The sequence below is a fragment of the Amborella trichopoda genome, chromosome 2 (assembly GCF_054954075.1).
Source record: "Amborella trichopoda isolate Santa Cruz 75 chromosome 2, AtrichopodaSantaCruz75HAP2 v2.0, whole genome shotgun sequence".
Taxonomy (NCBI): domain Eukaryota; kingdom Viridiplantae; phylum Streptophyta; class Magnoliopsida; order Amborellales; family Amborellaceae; genus Amborella; species Amborella trichopoda.
Window position 1 is genome coordinate 5,483,886 of NC_142337.1, and position 9,173 is coordinate 5,493,058.

A 9,173-nucleotide genomic window follows, 5' to 3' on the forward strand; every position below is an offset into this window, starting at 1 on the left:
ATTTGTATCTTTTTTATCTTTTATAATTTTATCTTCTTTATTATAAATTTTTGACTAAAATGACACCCTCAAATATAATCTCACGCTACTTTTCCTCTCTTTCTCCTCTCTCTCAAAACTATTTTTTCTTCCCTTTTTCTCCTCTCTTTATAAAAAATTATCTCCCTTCAAAACTCCCCATACTTGGTTTATTGAGATTGAATAGAGCGGACAAGCAATTTCCATTTTCCCACCTCTCTCTAGAATCTAAATATCTATGTCGTACTCAAATTATTCATCTCTCTCTCCTTTCTCTATCTTAATGCAGGCAGAGTCGCTTGGGCACGTGGAGTATCATTTCAATCGTGGCTCGTCTCCATCGACTGCAATTCCCTTTGTCTCCTTACCTCGTTGTCTCCCTCCTCTTTTCTCTCTACTTTTTAGTACTACTGCTCACTGCAAACTCTCAAAACTCTGATGTCACTTTCCTTTTACATAGCATCAAGTTAGCTCTCCAAGGTGAAAACCAGCACCTCCTCCTGTCCACATGCAACCTCTCCACCCCGTGTCAATGGCGTGGCCTCAAATGGGGCTTTCAAGATGGCTCTTCTCTCTCATGTGAAAACCCATCTTCCAAAACCAATCTCTCTCTAGCCCGTGACCCCAACCTCCAACTTCTCTCCCTAAAGCTTCGTGTTTCTGGTCTTGTGGACCAAATCTCTCCAGAAATGGTGAAGCTTTCCTCTCTTGGTGGTAATTCACTCTCTGGTCCCATCCCTCTGGGAAATGGAAGTTTTTCTATCCAATCTCGACAAACAAATATGGGGGGGCTGAGATAATTTTTTAGAAAACAAAAGAGAAAGAGAAAGAAAAAGTAACTTGGGAATAAATTTTAGTGTTATTTTAATAGTTTTTAGGTCAATAATTTATGGTCAAAATAATTCAAACGATTTTAAGATAGAAAATATTAAGACCAACTACTTACCGCTAATATTTTTAATTCTTAAATCTCATTAGACAATGAAAGTTAAAAATAAAAGATAAAAAGATATTTTTAAACTTTTAAAGGGTAATTGCTGTCTCCCCTCCATCATCGTTCAGTGAAGAGGATGGACGGGATCATTGGTTTTATGCGAACTCAGTATATTGTTTCCTTGCTTCTTATATCGAGGAAGAAAAATGTTACTAATATGTTCTTCACCGCTAAAGACACATTTAGCCTAGGGTGCGGTTTGGCCCGCTAAAGGCACATTTAGCCCAGCGTGTGGTTTGGTAGATCCTCGACAATCAAAGTAAAACGCACCTTCAAATAGTATTGAAAACTGCGGTTTCAATACTGAAAATCTTTATTATCTTTAATTATAAAATTTAAGGGAAAATGATGTCTACCCTCTCTCCAAAATTTTTATCCTATTAGCTCTTTAGGTTCACCAAAATATCTTACCCCCTCAAGTTTTAAACATTGGGACCCGAACCCGTAGCTCCCAATTATGCTTTTTTATATTTTTTAACAAATTTGAACTTTTTGTTTTACAAAATGCCAAACACATATATTAGTCATCTATCTGTTTTTGGTGACTTGATATACAAATTTTATTTATGATAATAATAATAATTATAACAACAACAACAATATATTAATTGTTGAATAATTCATCTCTTGTAGGTATTTTGATAAATTTATTTTTATAAATAAATAAAAATAATCCATTAACAATAGTAATAAAAAGTTTGGTTAATCATTTTGCAAGTTCAAAAGATATAAAAAAGATCATAATATTAAATAAAATTTCATTTTCTTTTCAAGTCTAAATTTTAGAGTGTGGTTCATAAAGGTAAACGAAATAAAAAAAGAAGGGAGTTACTAATGGATGGGATAGTCTTTTTGTAAAATAAAAGATCAAATTTATAAAAAGAACAAAAAAAAAAATAATTGGGGGAGCTAACGGCCCCAATATTTTAAACTTGATGGGTACAAAGGATTTTGATGGGTTAATAGAAATGAAAATTTTAAAGAAGGGTAGAGGATATTTCCCAAAATTTAAAACTTCGAAATGAAAATTGTTTGAGGGGTCCAAGCTTGCACATGGTGCTATGCGGGGTTGAAAATCTATAATGAGCAAATAATTGAATGACTTAGATTTTTGACAACCCATAATTGTGACCGGTAGGCTAGGTGTATGCTCTTTTCGAGTTTCAAAAATGTCCCATCACGGACAACTATACCTTTTGTTCCCATTTGACCCTAATCACTCTCGCCCTATCGAGAAAGGTTTTTATATTTTCCCTACGGCAATGTTTTTCCCATTATACAATTTTGATCAAGATAGTCATTCACCATTTCATTTTAGATGTCTCAAAGCATTTTATTTTAAATTTTTATTATATAAATTTTATGAATATGAAATTTGGCACGTGCTATCTTTTCATTGGGGAGCACTTACAAAAAAAATATTAAAAATAAATTTTCGATAAAATAGAATAACCAAAATACCTCTTGAAATTTTTAAAATTATTTTAGTTATTTTATTTTATTAGAAATATTTTTTTTATATTTTTCGCTAATACGAATTTAATTTAAGATTGGTCGTCCAAAATTTGGTGTAAAAAATAATTTATAAAAAAACTATTAAAAACAAAATAATGTAAAAATATAACATTATGATTGGGACAATCTTAGCTAGTCTATTCAGAATAGTTGGATAAAGAAAAGTATATAAGTTTTATGGGATAAAAGAAGGCGTGCCCTCCTTATTCTACCTCTACGGCTTCACTTTGTGGTTTACAGGGATCTCTGGATTTTTTTTCTCTCTCCACCGGACACTCTCTTTGTATACCTGTATATCTCAATGGATTTAACTAACAAATGATCCGCACAAATGATCCGCTTCTCTTTTCGTCTTGGTTCTTTTAATACTTCTTTCTACTTGTCTTTTTTCTCTCTGTAGTCTGGTTGGAGAATCAGGAGAGATTTATGTTACTCCTCGAGTTCACCTAGCGTTCATATAAAACAGACAAACAAAAACAAAAATAGCAGAAGAGGGAAAGATGCAAATATTGAGAAAAATTGCCGAAAAAAAATCAAAATATCGACTAAATCAAATGTAAATGTGGATTTTTTCAATATGTTACCTGGTGATTTATTTTAACTAAGCCATTGCTAAAGGGAGAGGCCTGGGTGGAGAAGGCTGCAGAGATAATAAAGTGGACGACTTAGTATCATCTTGTGACCAAAATACGGTGCAGAGATAATGAAGTGGACGACTTAGTATCATCTTATAACCAAAATGCTAAACTACGTATTCAAACCAAAACTCCCCTAGAAAAGTGACCAAAATGCTAAACTAGGTATTCAAACCAAAACTCTCTTAGAAAACAGTGAATTGAAAGGTCAGAGAACATGCAGGATTGCAAAAATAAAGAGGTTTCCATGTTAGTAGTGTTGTCGTGTAAACATTTGTCCGTGTGTAAGGATTGTGAGGGTTTTCTTGACGCCTTTGCTGAAATTTAAATGACTCAGAGCACTGTAGTCTTTCTTGTGGGCCGAAGCTCTAAACTTAAGAGGTTGATCTTTGGCAAATAAAATATAAAAAAATAAAATAAAAGCAAAAAACGATACATCAGACACGACAAACTTAAATCCATTATACAAATCAAAATTACATTAAAGATTTGTTAATAGAGATTCATTATACAAATGAAAGCTACCCTACAAATTTTGGAATAAAAAATTACCTCTGTAAACTTGTTATTTATGCTATCGTTTATGAATGGTTTGTTTTCAAAAGAGACAAGTGAGTTAACCAAGTCAGAAAGAGAAACCTTTAGAAACCCATAGACAGCTACAAAAAGAGAAAGCATTGACACATGAAGTTCTGAGAGTACATTGAACGTGTACTGCCTAACTATACTTGGCCTCTGCCGACTGTGGGAGTGACCCATTGCATAAAAGAGCAAATCACAACACTCAATAATGCTAACCCAAGAGGGAGGACCCATTGCAGAAACAAAAGCAACTCTCTCTCTCATCCTCCAAATTTGTAGCTTTACTTTCTCTCTCTAAATTTCTCCTCTGTGAAATCTGTCCCTACGGTCCTCACAAGTTTTTGCTGCTCTGCAGATAAAAACCTCTATGTATCTCTTTAGGGAGCAGTGATGATTTTTTTTTTTGATGTAAGTTTCTATAGACCGAAGCAACTTTTTCTCTTGTAATCTCTCCACAAATTTTTAATGAAAAATACAAAAAAATAGGATATAAAATGTTTAAAAGGCTGGCTTCCTTGCGTTAAACCTGTAAAGTTTGTTTTTCGGACGTGTGGCATTTTTAAAGATTACTTGCCCATGTTAACTTGGGGTTCCGATAACCCCGTTGCCCCACGTTGGAATTTGGTAACCACATGCTCTTACCTAAATGGACGGTTTGAATTGAAAGCCCGCACAAAAGAGGTGCGGGCTTAGACGCATAAAAACCGGGTCTCTTAAAAAATAGTGTAGATCGAGCATTATACGAGAACTTGAAAATCTTGAATATTGAGTGTAAAAAAATGCATTACAAGATGCACTATTCTCACACCTTGAAACTTATTTTTTTTCTAATGTCTATGCATCTTGATGGAGATTATCCATTTGGTGATATTTGGGCATCAAAACAACCTTTTTACTTCTGTTTTTTTGACAATATTAAATAAAATTACAGATTTACATAGAAAGTCGAACAAGTAAACTCTCAAAGATAACCATTTATCTCAAACCAGCTCCTTTTTTCGCCAAACCACATACCACTTCATTAGCCTCTCCATAAACATGTTGGAAAGAGACATTCAACTGTGAAGTGATATCTACAACCTCTATCTATTTATCTCGCAGGAGATTTAGTTTCCATTTTATACCAGTGTATCATATTAAGCGAATCCCCCTCCAGAATACAAGATACGCTACTGAATCTTTGAAAAAGAATACCGGAGTTCCCAAAGTATCGCTTCCATTTCCGCATAATTAGCAGTATTCAAACCACAAAACCCTGTATAACATAAAACAATGTCTCTATTTGAGACTTGTATAATACCTCCAAAGCCAGACTCATTTGGATTTTCTAATGAGCTCCTAAAATTTAATTTGAGAGTCCCATTTACCGGGTATCCACACTCCTTTTAATCGTCCTAAAGAGCTCTCATCAAAATTAAATTTGATAATCTCATTTACCGATGCTATCCACACTCCTCTAAGTCAAACCTTTCGCACTTTCTGCTTGATCAAATTTGCAAGATTAACTGAAACATCCACCTCTGAAAGGCCATAACCCTCTTTTGTGATTGATAACCATCTAAAAACATTATGGATAATTCTCCTTTTAACCACAATTTAATCCACCATTTTTCCTTAAAAAATTCTTAAGTTTCTCTCTTTCCATAGCTCCCATACTACCGATGCCCTCACTATTTGCCAAAATTGTCTTGCCAAAAGATATTAAATGTCCACATTCCCATTGATTTAACCTATCAATATGAGAATTTGGAAGAACCATATAGAATCCCCATATCTTAAATATTCAACTTCAAATATTGTAAGCAAAAGAGCAATGTAAAAAAAAAACGATCACCACATTCTTCTGCTGCCCTACACATAAAACACATATTTACCATAATTCTATCCCTCTTCATCAAATTGTCAACCGTTAGAGTCTTTCCTTGAAATAAGATCCAAATGAATACTCAAATCTTTAAAGGAATCCCCGTCCAGAGATGCTACTAAGGAGGACTTTGAAGCTAAGCAGTAGATTGAGATTGACCTAGTTCAAGGCTTTAAATCTATCTTTAGAATTGATGTCATCACCTACCTTTGTAGTTGTTAACCTTGGTTAAGGTTTCCTTTCAAAAGTAAATGCCAACAGGATTTTAGTGATATATTTTATGAGGATCTCATGAGGGGTTGGTAGAGACATTGGGATGAAGTAGAGGGGCTCTGAAAATACTATGGATCCCTCACTGTTTAGGAAGCCAAAAGAAGGATCTTTCAAAGTTTTTTTTTTTTTTTTATGGGTTTGACAAGCCCTCACAGAGTTTAGACAATCCAATATATTACTCACAATTTTTGGAGGCATCTGAAAAGAGAAATGGAAGATTTTAAAGCAATTCTTAAGTAATTGGGATAAGTAAATGGGAGGGTAACATACTTCAATTTAATTTCTTGAAAGCTTTCTATTAAAAAAGACATTAGAAATGAAGTATACCATTGATGTAAAACAATAACCTCAGCTTGTCCTAGCAAGAGATATGACCCTCTCCTGTCACTCACTGGTGCCTGTCTTTCTACTAAAAGCACCTGAAAGCTTAATTTTGATGGTAATTTTCTTGGTAAGTCAGGCCCTAAAATAATGACTCCTTGATGGATAATATGGTGATGATATGGATCACTTTACTCAATAACCTTCTCATGGTAGCCCCATCAGTCCTTTTCTTCAGGTCATGACCAAAAACTAAGGACCTAAACTAAGGACCTCATAGGCTGGTAAATTATTTTTTATTAATGGTTCTAGGCCTGTGGGACTAAGCCTAATTCATCTTTCTATGTGAAGTGAATCTAGAGATCAAAGACCAAAATGCTGGATCAAGATGATTCACGCAGAGACTTGTTAATCCTTTAAGAATCCCTTTCCTATTGCATGATTAACTAATAGCTTTTATTTTATTTTATTTTTTACAATTTTTCCTTCTCCTCCTATATATATATATATATATATATATATATATATATATATATATATATATATATATATATATATATATATATATATTCGCCTTAAAAGAGTCCAATATGATGCACACTGTTCTTAATCAACAATATGTAAATCTCTCTTATTACATTCATAAACAACGTATTTGAAGAAGCACTAAGAAAAATAAAAATAAAGAGAATTATGAACTAAAAAAAACATGATAAAATTTCAAAAACAAAACCCATATGATATCATAACCGACATTATTAAACTTGTTCAATGCCAACACCTCATTTAACTTTATTAAACTGATAGAAAGTAGCCTCAAAGAAAGCTTCACTTCTTTGTCTATTATTTGACATCTTCTTCGACCATTTTATTGTGAATTACTTTCATAAAACTTTCCGCTGTATACATATTCTTTCTACCATCATAGACAGTTAAATGGTTGTACTAAATCCATGATCTAGGTTTGTGTACGGCAATAGTTTTTTATGGTACTTATCTTATGGAAAATGGCAATCTTTGTTGTGTTCCACAAAACAATATTAAAGCTCCATATGAAAGAAAAAACTGAAGCATGCAATATTGGTTCAAGTACTTACATTGATCACAAAAATCAACGAAAAGTAAGAGTTTACCAAACAAACTTTGAGAGAACACACTCACAACCACATCAGCCTTCAGATGACAACATTTGACATCCAATGTCAGAAGTGCCATGAGAAACAGTCACGTAGACATGAGTGTGCAGGCATGTAAGCATCGCGTCTGTACATAAACTTTTTTACATGCATAAATCGTGTCTGTACGTAAACTTTCTACATGCATGATGCCTCAAACTGGTACTGTTTCCAACTTAATGGAATTTTAAAGTTAAAACTATACAAAAAAAAATATGATATTGGAAATATTGATGATACAAAAAAATATGACATCAAAATTCATTATTGGCCAGTTCGTATCTTTTTTGTTTATAACAAGGCCAATGCTTTTGAAGTACATTTTTGTCTTAAGGAACTATTATATTTGATATTGGCATTGGAAAGAGCCACTAATAATTTCTGCCACTTTTATTTATATAATTAAAATTCTCTATCACTTTTATTTATTCAATTTGAATTATTTAACCGTTTTTGTTTTAATTTGTGCCAAATGGATATCTGTTAATTCAATATTTTTAAATAATCAAATTTATAATTATTTGATATAATATTTAATTTTAAAAATAAATTCTTTCATTTACAAATTTTTAGAGTCCATGTAATCTTATTTGATCATAAATAGTATATCTAAATTATTTATTTGTTTTGTGGTTCAAAGAAATTATAATTATATTTAATAAAACTTTTCAATTATAATAAATATGTTTCAGTTAGTAGCATGCACCTGCGTCGCATGTGTATTAAAATGTTATGCATGTAATATTTTTTTAATGCTATTTTATAAGAAAAATAAATTTACAAAATATAAAATGAAAACATAAAATGAAATAAAATTTAAAATAAATTTTATAATAAATTAAAACGAATAGTTTCTCACACATGTAGGGAAAAAGCAAAAGAGAAATGAAATACTTTTCATAGAGAAAGAGAGATGAAATATATTTCATGAACAAACAACAATGATGGAAATACTATTTGATTGAATCGACATAAATTTAGCAAAATAAATAAATTATTTATGTGTTATACTAAATAACACATAAAATTTTAATATATCAAATTAAGTAACATAGAAATGATATTATTATGATTATTAATATAATTATAGTAAAATTTATTACTTATAAAAATAAATTAATATTATAGAATTACTCATTTATTATTAAAATAGATTGATATGAAAAACTCAAAACAATAGATTAATATTATTTAATTCAAATTCTAGCAGTATAACATAATTGTGGTATCTATAATTAATCAAACTATATTCAATATCTTTATACCAAATGATTTATATTATTCATGTACATATATGCTAATCACATTTATAATGTCGATCAAAAGTATCTCCAAAATTAAATAAAAAAATTAATGTGGAATATATTTTATATTGGATATAGGTATTACCAAAAAAATCTTATTGGATAAAGGTATTAGCAAAACTTTCTGTCTTAAGGAACTATTATATTTGATATTGGCACTTGAAAGACCCTATATTAATTTTTGCCAGTTTTATTTATGCAATTTGAATTATTTAATCATTTTTATTTAATTTGTGCCACATAGATATGTGTTAATTAAATATTTTAAAAATAATCAAATTTATAATTATTTGATATAATATTCAATTTTAAAAATAAATTCCTTCATTTAAAAATTTTTAGAGTCCTTATAATCTTACATTATGACAAATAGTATATCCAAATTATTTATTTCTTTTATGGTCCTAAAGAAATCATAACTATTTAATAAAATTTTTCAATTATGAGTATTTTGAAATGATAAATATGTTTCAGTGATTAATATTAAATATA